The sequence below is a fragment of the Neofelis nebulosa genome, chromosome 1, assembly GCF_028018385.1.
Source record: "Neofelis nebulosa isolate mNeoNeb1 chromosome 1, mNeoNeb1.pri, whole genome shotgun sequence".
NCBI classification, from domain to species: Eukaryota; Metazoa; Chordata; class Mammalia; order Carnivora; family Felidae; genus Neofelis; species Neofelis nebulosa.
The window spans coordinates 63,418,753-63,438,600 of NC_080782.1; the positions used below are offsets into that span (position 1 = coordinate 63,418,753).

At 42.3% G+C, this 19,848-nt stretch overlaps 1 protein-coding gene across 3 annotated transcripts in view; it reads left to right on the forward strand.

Moving 5' to 3' along the window:
- Positions 1-838: 838 nt before the first annotated feature.
- Positions 839-19,848, forward strand: part of CREBRF (CREB3 regulatory factor) — a 57,293-nt gene continuing 38,283 nt past the window's right edge. For 2 of the 3 annotated variants that reach the window (XM_058723493.1, XM_058723496.1), the window contains exon 1: positions 839-992. The gene's annotated coding sequence lies outside the window, so the exon portion shown is untranslated. Of the gene's footprint in view, positions 993-1,888; positions 2,548-19,848 lie in introns of those variants that run through there. The other variant, XM_058723495.1, reaches the window with a different exon arrangement.

Sequence of the window (19,848 nt, forward strand, 5' to 3'; positions counted from 1 at the left end):
CGGACCCAGCTGGTTCATTTACTAGCTGCCTGACCTTGAGCAAGTAATCCCACTGAGCCCTAATTTCCCCCTCTGCAAAAATGTGTGTATTACCATTGCGCGTCCCTGTAGGGTGAACTAAATGAGATGATGAGCCCACCACACAGTACACGTTCAGGTCGCTATTGTTATCAACAGGATTAGGGAGCACAAGAAAACCTCAGGCACATGTGTTATGAAGGTTTGTGTAGGCGCTTCTAGTTAGCATCCTGTTTGTACAGTCGTGTACAGGTATTCTCTCTCAAATGTGCACGCAATATAGTTGATCCCAGTGTCTGGGGCTTACGTACGCAATAAGTATTAGTTGAATGAACGAAAGACTAAAGGCAAGGTCAGTCTCAGCAAATTAAGAGGTTCAGATGTGGAGGACATACCTAAAACAGTCGATACAATTCCTCTCCTAAGCTTATGCCCCTATGGTCCCGGAGCCCCCTTCAAGTTTCACTGAATTTCGAATGTAAATGCAAATTGGCATAAACATAAATATAAACGAGTATACGTATATTCAGGCCTCACCGTGTAGCTGTGAGATCAGATAAAACGCTGGATGGGAAAGTCATTGTAAATGAACCTCCCCTACAAACGTGAGTGTGGCTGGGTATCAAAGTCGGCCCACGCCCACGCAGCAGTGGCAGGCGCCAAGCCCCCGCTCCGCCCCCTCTTCCTGGTTTTTCCCGGCAATCCGCCCCTCCGGCGTCATGTGACAGGGGTGCCCTGCCGGGCCGAGCTCCTGATTGGCCCGGCTGCAGAACGTCTCGCGATTGGCCCGAGGCCGGCGGGCCCCCGCCTCCCTCCTCCTCCTCGCCGCGGCCCACGTGAGGGGGGCGAGTCACGCGATTTCCGGGAACCCGTCAGGAAGGACATAAACAAAACAAACCGAGGCAGCATGGAGAGGGGCCGCGGCCCCTGCAGCGGAACCGGACCGAGCCCCTGAGCCGCCCCCACACGCACAGGTGAGCTCCGTTGCCCTCCGCCCAGATCCCACAGGGGTCTGGGCTGGAGGACTAGCCAGGCGAGGGGCGGAGGAGGGCCGCTGGCCTACGAGGCAGCAGCGCCGGGGCTCTGAGCCGGGCCGGCGCGGGGCGGGGGCCGGGACCAGGGCCGAGTCTGGGGGCGCGCGAGCTTCAGGCTGCCGCCTGCCGGTCACGGGGTCCCCGGTTCCCCTCCCCCACCCCCGGCCCGGGACGGTTATATAAAAGCGCGGGGCGGCGGTAGAGGGGACCCACGGGTGGGCGGCAGGGTAGACCGGGGGTGGGCAGCTCCAGGCGTCTGTCCTGCCAGGCCGCCCGGCCCTTCACTGTTGCCTCCAAGCCCGGGGCCGTGGCTGCCGGCAACCGGCCTGTCAGAGAAGCGAGCGGGTGGGAGGGGCCGGAGAAGGGAGGGGAGGCGAGGCTGGAGGGGGAGGAGAGAGAGGGGCGTGTGAGGAAGGGCCGGGTCCACGAAGGTTGGAACCGTGCAGGCAAGAGACTAGGAAGCGCGAGCTGGAGGTGGGGGGGCTCCAGGCAGGGGTGTCTCTGGGGTAGCCGCTCCCCCTTCCCGTCTCCGCCCCAGAGACGGGCGAGAGGGGCCTCCCTCCCGGGATTTGTTTATATGTCTTCTCAAAGCAGCTTGAAGCGGCTCGTAGGCGGAGCCCTCAGCGCGGAGTGGCAGGCCGTTCGGCCCAATGGGGCAGGCTGACGGAGACTGCCGCGCCAATGGGCTTGGGGGAGGCGGTACCGCGGACCCCCCCCCCCCCCCTCCCCCCCTAGTTTGTTAGGCTGTGCCGGGGGGGTGGGCCGGGTGGGGCGGCCATGTTAGATGGGAGGGGACCGGTGGTGGTGGGTCACTGAGAGGGGAGGAGACAGGGCAAAGGGCGAGGGAGCCGGGCCGGGGGCGTTTCGGGTGTCCGAAGGCGAGTCCGATCGGACCAGGAAGTAGCTCAGGGGAGCCAGACCCCGACCCACCGCTCTCCCCTCCCGAGCAGAGGAGGCAGGGAAGTACCGAGGGCAGTCTAGCCGCCCATGGGGGTGGTTCCTGGGACTAGATGGAGCTCAATCTCTGGATTCTCCCTCTTTCTCTGCCCTACCCTTCCTGACAAACACGGCCGCCAAACCCTGTAATTGCTCTCTTCTAATCCAAGAAAGCAAACCTTTTTGCTGTTTTCTGAGCGGGCTTGAGCCTTACGACTACCTTAAGAAGGTACTTGGATAACTAGCGGTCTGAATTTCGGCACAAGGCCTCAGATAGAGGCAGGCAGTGAGGAGGAAGTTCTGCTTCTCTGGATTTTGCACAGAAGCCGGGACTAGAAAAAGCCGAGAAAGTTAAGAGCTGGGTGGGGTTTCCAGGTTTTCATCAGGGTACCTTCTGAAGATCGCCCCCGCACTTGCTTGTCCAGTCTTAGGAGTAATTTGCCCCTCCTGCTAACATAAATCCGTAGCTCACGTGAATCAATTTCATGAGAAAACAGCCTTCAGAAAATTATTTACATTTGAAGGCTCTTTAGGAGTTTGTCTTGTGAATATCCTGCAGGTGAGGAATAGGATCAAGATCTGACTTAACTTCCTTTTTAAAAAGCAGAAGGGAAGACTTTTGTGTAAATCTGGTCATCTGTGGTAAACTGGTTGTCACTTGATTGTACTGTTAAATATTTCCCCCCGTTTTCTTTTTATGCACAATAGCTAGGAAAGCACCAAAGATGAAGGGGGGAGATGGTATGAGTAGTTAGAAAATCAGTTATTTTACTTTGTTTCCTGGTTATTTTGGCATCCCGTCGCCTTATTAAATGCTTGATTTAGCTTTATGTTCACGTCACCTTACAACCTGTAACTGCACTGGTATTGTCGAGGGTACCAGGCTGCGTGTTGATGCATCTTTGGCTAAACACTTAGGGTATTCAAGCAGAGGCTATTCAAGACTTGTCTGTATTTACGAATAGGCGTTGTCTCCTATTGTAACTGGAGAATAATAATAATCGGTAAATAAATGATTTGTCAATTTCTGTATTAATTAGACATGGTAGACTCAGTACTGTTAAGAATGATATGTAAAAATGTAATCCCTGATTTTTTAACAGACATCAGTTCTTAAATACAACTTTTATAGCAAAAAAAGTATTAGCTTTTTTTTTTTTTTTTTCTTATTTGAAGAATGGCATAAAGAGGGGTGCCTGGCTAGATCAGTGGGTAGATCATGCCTCTTTTGATCTCGGGGTCAGGTTCAAGCACTACATTGGGCCTAGTGCTTACTTAGATAAAATAAATGAAGAATGGCAAATAGATCCAGCAGGACTTACTTGACTGTAATTCTTCCCTATGACTTACATACCAACTTTGGGATTTTTAGACTAGTAAGCATAGAAGAGGCTGAATACATCCAGAAGAAGAGATTTTGGACGTTCCACTTACCATCCCATTCTCTGTCGTGACAGGTGAAAGCAAAGTTAGAAAGATTATGGCCTACTTTGTTTACTGGTTCACTGTGTGTGGGCTCTTGGATGCCAGCTTGAGTAAAAGAATAACTTGCATGGTTCCCTGGTGGTGGTTAACTATACAAGTGACAGTGAAAGTCAGTAAGTTTGTATGTTTGTTCTTTTAATGTAACACAGGTTTTAAAAGATTAAGAGTTGAATCCATTTGCTTTGAAAGTTTAGTTTTTAGTCACGATTGACAATTATATGACTTGGAATGAATCAGCAGAGGTTTGCTTCCCTGTGGGTTTTGACTTGGATGTTTTGGGGAAGAATTCTCTTTCATTGTATTCAGTAGTTCATCATCCAGGCTAGGTAAACTCTTAGGCGACATAATTTGTCAGGTCATTAGTCTGATGATTTTAAGATAGGGGTTGACAGACTTTTTCTGTTCAGGGTCAAATAGTAAATACGTAGGCTTCGTGGGCCATGTAGTCTCTGTCCCAACTACTCAGCTCTGCAAATTGCATGAACAGCCATAGACAATTTGTTTGGGGCTGTATTGTAATAAGATTTATTTACACGAGCCGGTTGTGGTTGAAGGTTGTAGTTTGTCAACCTCTGTTCTAAGATATCAGTCACTGGGTTTTAATTACTTACATGTCTAGATATTGCAGCATATATGAACATGCATCAAAAGTAGTAATTGGAACACTTGTAGAATGTACGTATCTCTTGAAGAACTTTTAGAATAAGAGCACATGGGAGCATTGTATTCTATATTTTTATATCATTTGTGGATAGATGTTTTCCTGAAAAGACATTTTAAAGCAAATGTTGGAATATTAAGTCCTATTTATTTTAGAGATGCATTCTGATTGAAAACATTTTGCTTTTTAAGATATGATACCTAAGAACCTTAATACAGTCGAGAGTATGGTCCTGTTGATACCTAAAAGTGCATTTAGGTGATCATGCCTAATAAAACTGCGTATAGCTGTTTGAAGAGATGTCAGTGAATCGTCCACACACTTGGCTCTTATATACATCATGCAGTTAATTTGGAAGCCACACTGATAGTGCCATTGCCTGAGATGTTTGTGAAATTACCTAAATAGGGTTGGGTACTTTTTCACACAAGACCCCAAAACGTACAGATTGCTACCCCTTCCCTTCCTTGGAAAACGTCAAGTGGTACTAAGTGCCCACTGAAGCCGAGATGCCGAAACGTAAAAATACTACACAGGCATATACTTAATTTTCTCATGGGTGGCTTTTTGCTTAGTTTCTGTGTAGTATTTCTCCAGTTTTGTTGACCTGAACTGGATTTCAAGTGCGAACATGACAGTTGAGAAAGGAGAATATATTGATCTCTTAAAACTGATAAGCATCATGTGGCCTATAATCTTTTTTCTAGTTAACCTACTGTTTGCCTGGGTGACTGTGGCTAATCCAGTTTATTAATTTGTGATGGGAGAGATTAATATTTTCTGTCTCACCGTGGGATTGGGAAAGTGTCAGTTACTCTATTCCCAAGCTTTTCTACTTTGAATATGCTAATACTTCCAGCTGCTTGGAACCACCTCTCAAATCTCTCTTCGGTTTTTTTTCTCATAGTTTAATTGCCTCTCAATTTATCTTTATTAGTACTTGTTCTACTCTACAGTATTTATCTACTCATTTATCTCATCTACCTGGTGAGCAACTTGAGATCAGAGTCTGCCTCTTTATTTCTATATCCCCAGTGCCTCACCCTGTGCCCAACATCTTTTAGTGCTTGTGAACTGTTTAAATAAATGAGTAAATCGGCACCTGGGTGGCTCAGTCAGTTAAGCATCCGACTTCAGCTCAGGTCATGATCTCACAGTTCGTGGGTTTGAGCCCCACATCAGGCTCTGTGCTGACAGCTCAGAGCCTGGAGCCTGCTTCGGATTCTGTGTTTCCCTCTCTCTCTGCCCCTCCCCGGCTGGTACTCTCTCTCTTTCTCTCTCTCTCTCTTCCTCTCTCTCTCTCTCCCTCTCCCTCTCTCTCTCAAAAATAAATAAACATTAAAAAATTTAAATAAATGAGTGAATTGCTAAAGACTGCTTATCTGGAAGGCAGTAAGTCAGTCTGCTATTGGTAGAGATGTTGGGCTTAGTTGGAAGGGAGGAATTAATCACCATCAATTTCACTTAAAAATTGACCTTTTAAGAAAGTTTATGTAAAAGCTATTTTGATGATGTCTTAAAATCTCTTGAATTCTTAAAAAATTTTTTCAGATACATTCTATTAGTTAAATTTGTTGAATATTCCTTCTCGACGCATGCATACAGATATGCACGCGCACACACATAAAACCCCTGTGCCTTGTCCTTTGGATTTGTCATTAGCTCTTGGCACACTTGGTCTCTGAGTGTTTGGCAAATGTGAGTGGAACCTCTTATTTCTTAGAGGTTTGTGATAATTGTTCATCTGTATAGCAGTGTTCCTCGTCTTGGGGAAGCACTGTGAAATCGTTCTTGCTACTAAGTCTGGTTCATCCCAGCGGGGACAGTTAGACTCAGAGTTTGTTGCAGGGGACTGCAGTGCTACTTGGTGACTGCAGTACCATCCCGTTCCACTGCCAGCCAAGCCTTACATGCTTTTTCACCAGTTCATGACCTTTCTTCCAAAACGGAACTTTCCTCCCTAAACGACTTTCTAAACCGCTCATCTCCCCACTGATTCCCAGCAATTCTGATCATCCTGCTATTCTGTCCATTTTTTTCCCTCTGCTATTCTGTCCTCTTAACACCAAACCCACTTTTACATATTTTGTTACAAAGTCATGTTTTACTCATTTATCCTTGGGTGTTGTTGACTTTGACAGTTTCCCTGTGAAAGCATTATGAGCGTGCTGATTTTGTCTCCTCCAGTTTTCTTCAGATTCTTTTTGTACACTTATTTTCTTTAGTATATGATGTTCTGCCTTTGAGGGTTTAAGGTGCTTTTTTTTTTTTTTTTAATTTCAGAGAGGAAATTCCTTCTTTGACTACTACACACTATTCCTGATGCAGTTTGCCTTCTCTTTAAGTTTTTGCCATTCACTGGAAATTTAAAGCATTACAAAAATAAAACTTTAAGGGGCATCTGGATGGCTCAGTCTAAGTGTTCAACTCCTGATCTTGGCTTAGGTCATGATCTCATGGTTCGTGTGATCAAGCCCTGTGTCAGGCTCTGTGCTGACAGCGTGGAGCCTGCTTGGAATTCTCTCTCTCTGCCCCTCCCTGCTTGAATGCTCTCTCTCTCTCTCTCAAAATAAATAAACTTAGGGGCGCCTGGGTGGCGCAGTCGGTTAAGCGTCCGACTTCAGCCAGGTCACGATCTCGCGGTCCGTGAGTTCGAGCCCCGCGTCAGGCTCTGGGCTGATGGCTCAGAGCCTGGAGCCTGTTTCCGATTCTGTGTCTCCCTCTCTCTCTGCCCCTCCCCCGTTCATGCTCTGTCTCTCTCTGTCCCAAAAATTAAAAAAAAAAAAAAATAAATAAATAAATAAATAAACTTAAAAAAATATATTAAAAAAAAAAGTTGACCATGGGCGAGTTAAAAGAAAATAAAACTTTGCAAAAGGGTCCTTTATGGTATGGGGAGGAAGTAGGGGTAGGCCATGTGGGCTCTTGTTCAAAAGATTCACTGTAGAATTCCTTTAAACAGCAAGGCTTCTAGCTTCCTACTTGTGATGTATAAGATGTATAAAATTTCCTACTTGTAAAAAGACTTCACAGTTTTTTAAAATGCTTTTTAGGGGCGCCTGGGTGGCGCAGTCGGTTAAGCGTCCGACTTCAGCCAGGTCACGATCTCGCGGTCCGTGAGTTCCAGCCCCGCGTCGGGCTCTGGGCTGATGGCTCGGAGCCTGGAGCCTGTTTCCGATTCTGTGTCTCCCTCTCTCTCTGCCCCTCCCCCGTTCATGCTCTGTCTCTCTCTGTCCCAAAAATAAATAAAAAAAAAAAAATAAAAATAAAATAAAATAAAATAAAATAAAATAAAATGCTTTTTAGTAAGGGTTTTCATCCTTCCTATTGAATGCTCTACTGGAGTTGCTCATAGACTAATAGAGGAGACAGACATTGCAGTTCAACAGGATAGCATTTAGAACAACATGTTCTGAATATATGGAAGAGGGACTACTAACTGCCTGTGAAAGTGGGAGAAACTTCACGGAAAAGGACTATTTGAACTGGGTTTGGTTTTTTTCAATACTTATTTTTGAGAGAGAGAGTGCGCACGCGAGCAGGGGAGGGGCAGAGAGAGAGGGAAACAGAATCCCAAGCAGGCTCCAGGCTCTGAGCTGTCAGCTCACACAGGGCCCGAACCCACAGACCACCGTGAGATCATGACCTGAGCCGAAGTCAGACCCTTAACCCACTGAGCCACCCAGGTGCCCCCGAACTGAGTTTTGAAGACCAGCAAAGGAAGCATTCTAGTCCAGTCAAGGAGGTATAAAAGGGGTATGCGGGGCACCTGGCTGGCTCAGCTGGTAGAGAATGTGACTCTTGATCTTGGGTTCAAGAGTTCAAGCCCCACGTTGGGTGTAGAGCCTACTTAAAAAAATGAAAGATGATGTATGCAATTCGTGGGATAGGCTTGGGTATGAGAAGGCTTCGCCTAAGGCAGGGTCATGGAGAGGGGATAGATGGAAGGGGAGGAGACTACTTGGTGAGATTTAGGAGGAAAGTGCTTTTTTGTTTTCCCCTTGTTCTCTACTTCTCCTGGGCCTGCTCTATACTGCCAGGTCTCTGGTCTGTTTTCTCTGTAGCTCTGACTTTGATTAGATGTTCTCTTTCCCCATAGTTGTTAGTTTTTCTTTTAGTCCTTCATCAAGATCTAACATATCTCCTTTCTCTCTTACAATTTGTCGGTACCAACATACCTTTTATTCTGACCAAATGTGTCTCTTGCCTTTATTTTACCTCCTTGCTTGCATCCCTTTCTTTATTCCCTTTGAGTTTCTTTTCACCTTTTTTTGACTCTTGCTTTTTCTTTTCATTTTGCTTTATTTAAAAACAAAAACACTTCACACATTTTCTTTCTGCTTATTTTGCATTTGAGCAGTAATATATGTCTGAGTTGATTTCCTTTTGGGAAGTCTTGTGAAATCAACTTGTCTTTGATACCTATCCAAGTACTGATTATCCATCTCTATGAATTTCCTTTTATGAAGCATTTTCTTTGTATTCAGAGATGCCATTTCTGATAGGTTACAATGCAGAATATAATCACTTACAGGTTTTGTTTTCTATCTCTTATGCACCTTAAAATTATTCTATGATGAGATCCAATTCATATATCACCTTTTCCTGACGTTTTCCCGAAAGTACCCAAGTAGAGATGGTAGTACTCTTCTCTGTAGTTTTATAGTATTTTCTAAACACCTCTTTTTAAGTCAGCTTTATTGAGGTATAATTTGCATAAAATAAAGGTCACCTAATTTTTAGTTTTGACAAATGTATGCAGTCATCTAATTACCTCTGCAGTCATGATAACAGAACATTCCCAAAAAGTTCCCTCATGACCCTGCTTCACCCCTGGCCCCAATCACTGATTTACTTCCTATCACTATAGTTTTCTCTTCCTGGAATTTCATTTCATTTATTTATTTGTTAATGTTTATTTTGAGAGAGAGTGTGTGCGCGTGCGCGCAGAGGGGGGAGGGGCAGAGAGAGAGGGAGACACAGAATCTGAAGTAGGCTCCAGGCTCCAAGCTGTCAGCCCAGAGCCTGACATGGGGTCGAACCCACAGTCCGCAAGAGTGTGACCTGAGCTGAAGTGGGACCTTTAACTGACTGAGCTACCCAAAGGCCCCTCCTGGAATTTCATTTAAATGCAGTCATAGAATGCGTTGTCTTTTGAGTCTGTCTGCTTTTCCTTAACATAATGGTTTTGAGATTTCATGTCATTTCAAGTATCAGTTGAGTACTTGTTATTGTATGGATGTACCACAATCTGTCCATCCATTTTGGGTTTGCTTCCAGATTTTAGGCCATTGTGAATAAAACTGCTATAAACATTCATGTGCAGATCTTTGAAATACTTCTTTTATCATTAATTATCTTTGATTTGGAGGTCCAGTTGCAGAATGCTTACGAGTAAAAGTCCTGGAGTTAACTGTATTCACAGACAGGCCTTTTGCTTGTGCTGTGGTTTTTCGCAATGTGTTAGCTTAGATACCTCATCTGTAATATGCAATTGGTAGAGATTGGAGCAAGCTGGAGAGCATAGACCAGTTTAAAGGGATAACTCATTTCAGTTTGAGTGATTCAGTTCAAGTGATCTTGCTGGAAATATGTACCCAATGACTCCCCCGCCCCCCAAGAGAGTGGCATTTGTTAACAGGATTCAGAAATTTTATATGAAATTTCCAATTTAAATGCTGGTAGTTAAATTTTTTTAAATAATTTTTTTCATTTTAATTTTTTCATTTTAATGTTTTCATTGTGTGAGCCGAGCAAAACCCGTATGTAGGCATTGATTTGTGGCTCCAGTTCGAGACCTTTGTTTTAAATCTTCAGTTAACTTTGTATTTTGTTTTAAATTGTGTATATTCCTGGTAGAGTGAACTTGGTAGGATCTTGCTCCCTAGTAGCTTAGCATAATAACTTGTGGTTGTCCAACCTCCCAAGTGAAAAACGAATGAATTACTATAAATGAATTTCATTCTTTTCTCTGGTAGGAGGATTATCAGAATTCTGAGTGTCTGATGGGAGGGTGGGATCAGATTCTTTTTACTTTTGGTACTTCTTTGATAGTGGCTGATTCTATTCAAAGTTCTGTTTTCCTGGCAATTGAGATAGTCCATCTCCTTTGGTTTATTCTGAACCCTATTGAGACAATTATAATATAAACTGTGTGTATTTATTAGGAACTGTGTAAGGTATTATGGATATAAAGATAAGTTTTAAATGTTAAGTCCATTCTCTTGAGTTACCCATAATCTATGGTGAAGCTAATAGAACTATAAAAAAGATAAACTGTATGTAATTGGACAATTAGAGCTATAATCTCTCTGAAGAAAGCCTTTCCCTCTTGTAATTTTCTTGCCAGTTTTTTTTTTTTTTAAGATTTTTTTTAAGTGATCTCTACACCCACTGTGGAGCTTGAATTTATAATCCTGAGATCAAGAGTCACATGCTCCACTGATTGAGCCACCCAGTCACCCCTACTTGCCAGTTCTTTATTGTTGTGTTGTGTTTTTCTTTTCTTTTCCTTCTTTATTTTAACTGTTTATTTTTGATAGAGCACGTGTGCACACGGGGGTGGGAGGAGGAGGGGCAGAAAGAGGGGGGACAAAAGATCCGAAGCAGGCTGTGCTGACAGCAGGGAGCCCAATTTGGGGCTCGAATTTGCTAACGGTGAGATATGACCTGAGCCGCAGTCGGCAGCTCCACCGACTGAGTCACCCAGCTGCCCTTATTTTATTTTTAAGTAATCTCTACACCCACTGTAGGGCTCAAACTCACAACCCAGAGATCAAGAGTCACACTCTATCGACTGAGCCAGCCAGGTGCCCTGCCAGCTCTTTATTGTGTACAGAGATGACTAGCTGGCAGCTTTATGAATTACTTTGTAAATCCAAAGATTCTTTTGCTGATTAAACCAGCATAATTGACACTGACCCTCATAAGCCAGGACAAGGATGTTAAATGACCTGTGTTGCCTGTGTATACCTTATACATCCTAGTGCCAAGCAGTTGAGTTTTTGTGATCATTAAGTGTGGAATTTAGACAATCTAGGACTCTGAGTTGAGTTTGGGTTTATACCTTAAGTAGCTGCAACGCCCCAGGATTATTTTATAACAAGGAAGAAATCTTAGGATAAAAAATAGCCACAATTTATTGAGTAGCTATTTATCTGTTTTGTGCCAGGGCATATATTAATGTGAATCACAAAATCCCTGCAAAGGAGATGGGGAATTCTTGTATTTACAAATAAAAGAAGCCAAGTACGAATCTAGAATGAAATTCCAAATACTCATAAAGCAGAAACTTTTATTTTGAATCTAGAGTTTGCTTCTCACAGAGCAAGCCTTTGGAGTACTAGAGCCAAAGAGCCAGCCTTTCTCAGTGTTGAAAGAAAAGACTGCAAAAAACTATTCACAACCTCTTTGTAGCCTTATGCCCATAACCCCTGTACCTGCTGTTCTGTAGTCTTGTGCCAGTGGTGTAGCTCATTTCACACAATAGAATTTGAAGAGGATTTCAAAATTGTTGTATATATTTTGAAAAGTGTCCAATCTGGGAAAGGAGGGAGGAAACGAAGTTTGAAGAAGAGCCCAGATCACTGATAACGAGTGCTGAAGTTGTTAGGGTATGTCCAGAGTGTCTTGTGATGGTTATTCTGCTGGAATCTTGCAGGATGGTTCAAGCGTGTTTGCTTACACCACTGTCTGTTTCTATGCTACGACCTTTAATCCTGCGGTTTCCTTTTTACACTTTGTAGTTCTGCTGAAGAGCTCAGAAGACTAAAGGATTCTTTAAAATTTCAGCGTTTAACCTGCAAAAATATCTTGTTTTAATTAAAAATGGGAGTGGGAAGAGACAGAACAGTGTAACATGTATCCGTCCAGTGCCTTAATTCAGTTGGTTTAAATAAAATTTAATCCTACTCCTTCCTCTTCCCTCTCCTCACTAAAGAAGAATTCTCTCTGGTCTTCAGAATTGACTGGAATTCAAACAATACTTTTTCTGGTTGTGTAAAAGAAAATTCAGGATACAATTTAAAATATTTTTATTATATGACACTACAGTGATTCAAGACTCAAATTAACAAGCTGCTACTAGATAACTTCAGAGCACATACAAGATGATCAATAAATATACAGTGCCCTTGAATATCATGTGGGTCAGGGGCACTAACCTTCCCCTCCCATGCAGTTGAAAACCATGTGTAACTTTTGACTCTCCCAAAATTTAACTATTAATAGCCTGCTGTTGACAAGAAGCCTTACCGATAACATAAACAATTGATTAACACGTATTTTGTATGTTGTATATATTATATACTGTATTCTTACAATAAAGTAAGCTGGAGAAAAAAATGTTCTTAAAATCATAAAGAAGGGAACATACTTTTACAGTACTGTACTTATTGAAAAACATTTATGCATAAGTAGACCCACACAGTTCAAACCCATGATCCAAGGGTCAATTGTATACTAAATGACTGACTTCTTTGTATTTAAAGAAAGTTGCACCTCTGACTCCTTATCCAGAAAGACCTGTGATCTTAGGGGATTTCCCATTCATTGTCCGTCAGCTCTTGTCTGGATGCCTGTCCTGGGAAAGGCATTGCTTTTGGCACTGTTGTGAAATAGAGATGGTCGTTCTCAAAGATTTTACGATCTGATAGTGGAGACAAGGGATTGAGGAGGAGGAAGAGAAAAGCCATTATGAGCAAAGGCATAAAAGGCCAGAGCCTTACTGTTGGAAATTCCTAGTGGAGTGAAGTGAGATTGTGTGTACCTCAAGGGTTTGATGGAATTGGAAGATCAAGCTAATATTAGTGTTATAAAATGGTAGTGGAAGATGGGATTGGAAAGGTAGTTTCATTGTATCTGAGTATTTTGAACATTATCCAAGACATTTCTGGGAGTTGATGAAAATTTTTGAGCACAATGCTAATACAAAGTGGTGGTTTAGGGAGAAAATACAGTGGGACATAAGAACTGGAGAGAGGGGGGAAGGTCTCTAGGGCAGCAGGAAGGTCTGTAGGGCAACTATTGGAATGGTAAATATAAAACGATGAGGCACAAGTAAGAGTTGAGAAAGTGGGAAAGGCAAAGATGAAGAGATGCCTGTGTGCTGGGTACAAGGTAAGTTGTCCGTGTATCTTTGTTAAGGGAACTGGCATGATTTAACAAAGACTTGAGGAGGAAGAAAAGAGGGTTGAGATCAGTGTTCCATGCCTGGATGTCTGAGAGTGGTAGTACTGCTGACAGAATGGAAATGTTTGGATAGGAAGGTGACATGCTCTGTCTGAGGTCATGGGATGTGAATGAACATGGAAATACCTGGTTCTCAGAAGGTAGGGCTCGTGCATTCACATATTTAGGCTGAAGGTGTGGACTTGGAAGTCTTCTGGAGGTGCACTGAACAAGACAGTCTCTATAATGATAGGTTTGCACAGAGGCATTTACTAAATGACCTCAGATAAATCCCTTATCCTTGCTGGACTTTTTTTATTAATGTAAAAATGGTTGGACAGAGGTTAGGGCATGGCAGTGATGTTAATATGTACCCTAACTACTTCACCAACTTGTTTTATCAAATGACAGGGTATAGCAACGTGCCTGTTGTCTGTAAACAGTGATACAGGTATAAACTTGTGAATATTTTGTTGCCAGTGGTAACCAAGTGTGGCTGGGGTTAGAAATGCATTCTTTAGTTCTGTCAAAAACTGTCCCATACTCTTATTCTTGTGCTCTGAACAACTTAATTGACAGGTTTCAATGCTTCAGAAGGCCCCTAATATCTTGTAGTTAATAGTTTTTAGAAACAGAAAGTAGCTCTTCCTGGGGGCGCCTGGATGGCTCAGTCGGTTAAGCATCCGACTTCGGCTCAGGTCATGATCTCACGGTTCATGAGTTCAAACCCCACTTTGGGCTCTGTGCTGACAGCTCAGAGCCTGGAGCCTGCTGCGAATTCTGTGTCTCCCTCTCTCTCTGCCCCTCCCCTGCTCACACTTTGTCTCTTCTCTGTCGCAAAAATAAATAAAGATTTAAAAAAATTAAAAAGAGAAATAAAAAGTAGCTCTTCCTGTTTAACTCACGTCGATCCAGACACCTGCTTTAACGGTCTTTCTTTTTGGATCCCAAAGGGTTTTAAGTAAGCTCCCATATGTTTCTGTAGGTCAAAGATTAAAGTTGGGCAGGAGCCTTTGGAAAGGAATTGAATAAAATTCTGAGAGGTCTTGTGTCTTCCTCCAAAACTGTATTTCAGGGAGAGATCATTTTTGAGATGTAATATCTTTTCTTAACTCCTCAGGATTCTCGGTAAAATGTAATTATTTTAATTAAAATATCCGTATTTTTAAAACTCTCTGAATGTGAGGATCAAAGGGGACTATCGGATTTACCCAGGAATAAAGAGTTTACAAAATGGGGCACCTGGGCGGCTCAGTTGGTTAAGCATCCGACTTCAGCTCAGGTCATGATCTTGCGGTCCATGAGTTGGAGCCCCACATTGGGCTCTGTGCTGACAGCTCAGAGCCTGGAGCTTGCTTCGGATTCTGTCTCTCTCTGTCTCTCTCTGCCCCTCCCCTGCTCGTACTCTGTCTCTCTCAAAAATAAACATTAAAAAAACAATTAAAAATTAAAAAAAAAAAGTTTCCAAAGTGTTACGGTAGGAGGATTACATCTGCTTATATAGGGTCATGATAGGTACTACGTGGCTAGGAAAATGATCTTTTCTCACTCAATATGAGGGAAAAGATACGTCTTCTCTCTCTTTACCCTGCTCTTTTCCTTAAACACCAGCAGCAGCAAGGTTTGGAAAATAAATAATGGGGGTCTTTTGCTAATAATTCCAGACATAAAGTATAACCATTTAGTGTGAAGTGTTACCTGTTTTCTATAGTTTGGAGTCCAGAGAACTGCTGTTGAAAGGTAGAGAATAGCAGTTCACTTGCAGTGTGTTCATGGGATTTATATTACATAATAAAGGGAGAATGTGGCCACCACCATTTGCCCGATGTGTTCCTTGCATAGGCAGTGTATGCTTCCTTAATGGTTTGGAGATTAGTGGATCTCTGATTTCTGCTGTGCCGTGAAACAGGTAGTGACTTGATTCAGTAAGCATCTGAAGAACTGTTTTGTTCCATAGAACTATTTTGTTCACTATTCTGCATAGTTTTCAAAAGGAATTGTTGAGTGGGACATATGAAGTATGGCAGGATGGATGGAATGTGGCTCATGGGTCCTGGTCTGCTAAGGAGCTTGGGCAAACTGATGAACTGTCCCATGGGGAATCCTGTGGGACATACACACTGTATAAACTTAAATTACCAAGTCGGTGGTCCTTCTTTCCTTCCTTCTTCCCTTTCCTCCGCTCTCCTTCCTTTCTTTCATCTTTACTTGGGGATTAAGCTTCAGGAAAAATGGTTTATTTAAATTAGGGGGTCAGGACAGTGAGCCACATCTTAGAATTGTGGATCTAGTACAGTTGAAAGATAACAGAGAGAACCCAGAAACTCTGCACACATGAAAGAAATGATGAGCATGAACCAGCAAAGATTAGGAAATATTAAAATAAACCATGGTACGTGAATTACTTAACAATGTAAATGTGTTGGCATTTCTTACCTCAAAAAATTTTTAAGTATTTTTCATAAAACAAATTTGGCCATTTAAACCATTTTCAAGTGTAGAGTTCATTGGCATTCAGTACATTGACATTCTTGTGTAACTGTTTCCAGAACATTTTCCTCATTCTAGATAGAAACTCTGTACCCATCAAACAATAACTCTCCCAGCCTCTGGTAACCTCTATTCCACTTTCTGTTCCATGAATTTGCCCATCCTGCTACCTCATATAAGTAGAATCATATAATATTTGTCCCTTTGTGTCTGGTTTATTTCACCTAGCATAATGTTTTCAAGGTTCATCCATGATTAGAACTTCATTCCTCTGTATGGCTGAATAATGTTCCGTTGTATGTATTACTACGTGTGTGTGTGTGTGTGTGTGTGTGTGTGTGTGTGTGTGTGTTACCGCATTTTGTTTATCCAGTCATCTGTTGATGGCTGGTAGGGTTGTTCCCACCTTTTGGCTATTGTGGATAATGTTGCTGTGTAAATGGGTGTATGTGTATCTGTTTGAGTCCCTGCTTTCAATTCTTTTAGATATATAGCCAGATGTGGAATTCCTGGATCATATGAATTCATGTTTAACTTGGTGAGGAACTGCTAGAGATTCCCAGCTGCACCACTTTGCATTTCTACCAGCAATTACACAAGGGTTCCAATGTTTCCATATCCTCCTCAATATCCTCCACTTGTTATTTTCTGGTTTTTGGGTAAATAACCATCCTAATGGGTGTGTCAGAAAGCTTTTGACCTCTACTCTGATGAGTGTTGGATAACTCAGAAATGCTACCTCCCACGTGTGAGGAATCAGTTCCCTCGGGTTAACTAAGAGGGAGCAGTGACCTAAGTTAGTGCCATAAAAGGGGAGCTCTAGGAATTCTGACCATCACATATAGTATCTGCTTTTTTATAAGATATTTTCATTTATATGTTCATTTATATTTTTAGCCTTTTAAACATATGTGGACTCTCAGGAATCACGTGAAACCCTCAGGTTCAGAAGGGGCACAGTTTAGGGGCTCTTGGATATGTGTAAGCTGCCTGGGCCCCTGCAGTCAGCTCTTCAGTTTGGCTTTTTAAGTTTGGATTAGTGGTTTGAGCAATCCGAGGGATGAGCTTTTGTAAAAGTCCTTTGGCCTTACCTATCATCTTACTTCACATTCACTTTTTGTCTTGCCTAATGTACATAGTAAGCCTCAACGTATTTTCAAGTGGAGTACTGAAAAAACCTAGGGAAGGACTTGGTAAAAAGGGCTATGAAAGATACTGAGCTGTGGTTGTCTTCGATAAAGTGGTAAATGCTCATAAATCAGTCATGTGCTCCATCTCATTTGTAGGGGAGGGAAACTTTTTCTTTCTTCCCTTGTAGGTTCTTTGGCTGGTCTTATGTAATTAAATTGACACAAGGCAGATTAACAGGAGAAAAAAAATTAATTTCATATGTATGGGAGCTGAAAGAAGCAAGAGATTCAAAGAAGTGACCAAAGCAGGCAGCTTTTATACCTTTTAGACAAAGGAACAATAAATCTGTTAAGAGTTGATAAGACAAAGATGGTTGGGCTTGGTATAGCAAATTAATGAAGAGATAACAAGGTTTATTTATACAACCTTCTTGGCCCTGAATTGCCTATCTCTGGCAATAAGTATGCCTCTATCTCCCAGGTGCAGGGAGGGTACCTTCCACACGAAGACTTTATTTCCTGCTTTCAGGGGGACAGAAGAGGGTCCGAGTATCTTGTACTGGCTCTTTGTTGAGTAACTTTAATTAAAAATAATATACCAGGGTGGCATATTTTGGGGTGGCCTGTCCTGGACCCCATCACATTGCTTCAGAGAGCTAATTTTCTGCTAACGGTATCTTCCTGTGCCTAGAAGATGTTGTTGAATAGTTCCGAACAGACCCAGGTACAGGAAATGTTGGCGAATGCTTCTTTTTAAAAAAAGTTTATTTATTTTGAGAGAGAGGGAGCAAGTGAGCACAAGTGAGGGAGGGGTAGAGAGGGAAAGAGAGAATCCCAAGCAGGCTCCAAGCAGTGAATGTGGAGCCCAGTGCCGGGCATGATCCCATGAACCATGAGATCATGACCTGAGCCCAAACCAAGAGTCAGATGCATAACTGACAGAGCCACCCAGGTACTCCTACTGGCAAATATTTCTGATGGAAGACAGTCTTCTCTCCCTTGAAAAGCCCACAAAACTATATTGGGAACTGGTGAGCCAGAGCTATGAATAAAAGGAACTCATAACTAGGGGAATTAATTTAGCCTTTTCTTTAGGGTGGTGGTGTTGTTTAAGAAGCTCTAGTCTTGAGGTCTCCTTGAGTGCCGGGTAGAGGATTTTAAGATCAACTAAGTTTGGGAGATATCTGCTCTATTCATCTATTGGTGATTTATAATGCACATTAGCACCTAGCACCTTAAAGTTCGCAAGAAGTCCTACATAAAGGTAGTATTAACAGTTTTATTTAATGTTGTGTTTTCCAAACCTCATAACCCTTTTGTTGAGTAACTATTCAACATCTTTTGGAACAAATACTCCTCAGGTCACACGTTGGGAAATTAATTGCTTTTAAAGTACATAACTTTAATATCAAAGCTTTGAGTAAAATAGTGGGTATTCTTGAGAAGTATGAAGGCCTCCTGAAAAGCCCATTGTTACACTTTTCCTCTTGTTACTTGCTCATCTAAACATTAATGTACCCTCTGTATATGGCTCCCCAGTATAGAAGATGATTTGGGAGCAGTGTATCGTTACAGAAGATTCCGTGCAATGGTAATTGGTGTAGAAATCTTTATTCTTTTTTTTCCCTTCCACTTTTCGGTGGGGAATTTTGTTGTTTGTAGTTGTTTCACAATAAATGTTTGGAATGGTATGAAGCATTTGGAAAACCTTGGGAATGAAGATAATTGATTGTGACCCTGGATCATTAGTTTTAGAGACTGAGAGAGTTTATTACTAAAAAGAGGTTCTGCTGCTTGGGGTACAATTGGCTCTTCGCCCATCCTGTTTGCTGCCACCTGAGAGACTGGGAGAAGCACCTAAGGACCTTTACTCCAGGAGTGCGTGCTCAACTCTTTACATGATGGATACCCTCTCTTTGGGAATTGGTGTCCTTAAAACATTCAGCCTTGCTGCCAATAACTGTCACAAATGTTGAGCTTCTGAGATGGACTACTGTGCAACAAAAGAAAGCATTGGCAAAATATACCTGCTGATAATAATCACCTTTCAGATTTATTTTATTAGTACATCCTAACTTAATATCTCATTCAAGTCTCATAACATTCCTGTTACACAGTTAAAGGAGAATAATTGTAATTCCTCGGTCTGGGTGCTCAGTCATAAATTTAAATAACTTGTTCAAAGTCATAAGACTGTTTAGTTTTAATTATGGGATCAAAACTGGAATCCAGGTCTCCTGTCAAGTGCTCCAAACAAGTGGTCTTTTTGCTAATTGCATTGACAGCCTAGTTTTGATGTCCAGTGTTTAAATAAAATTTTAAATAAAAAAAGGTTTCTCCTGCTATGCAAAACTAGAACGCTCTTCTGAAACCTTTCGTAAGCTGAAATGTCATAAGGCGGAGAAGCAATTACCATTAATTATGAGGAAAAATTTTGATCATTCCCAGACCCAAAAAATAACCTCTCCTAGGGTTTCCTGATAACCTTAGGATACACCTTGCTAACACATGCGCAAAATAAATGTAGATAAAGCACAGATGCTCACAGACACTGTTCAAGCTGTGGCAGCTTGATGCTGAGATGCTGAATGTTGTTCCCAGGGAAGGAGCTGGTGAGGCTGCTCTCGCTGCCCTGCTTGTGGTGTGCCACTGCCTCTATAAGGGCCCAACAAATGCTTAACACTATTTTCACCTTTTTTCATAAAAACAAAAGTTTGCTCTGGATTTCTTTCAGTTAGCAAAAACTGGTACTGATGTAGGTCTTTTGTAAAAGTGAGGTGGCATAACATGAACTTCAAAAAGTGGGATATACCTGTATTTGTATCTGTACATGGTTTTGTGGCTCGGAGAATTCAGTGGCCAGGAAACTAGTATTTTTAGTAGTAGTGTTTCTTTCTAGAAATGAGAAACATGAGGCTTAGAAAGA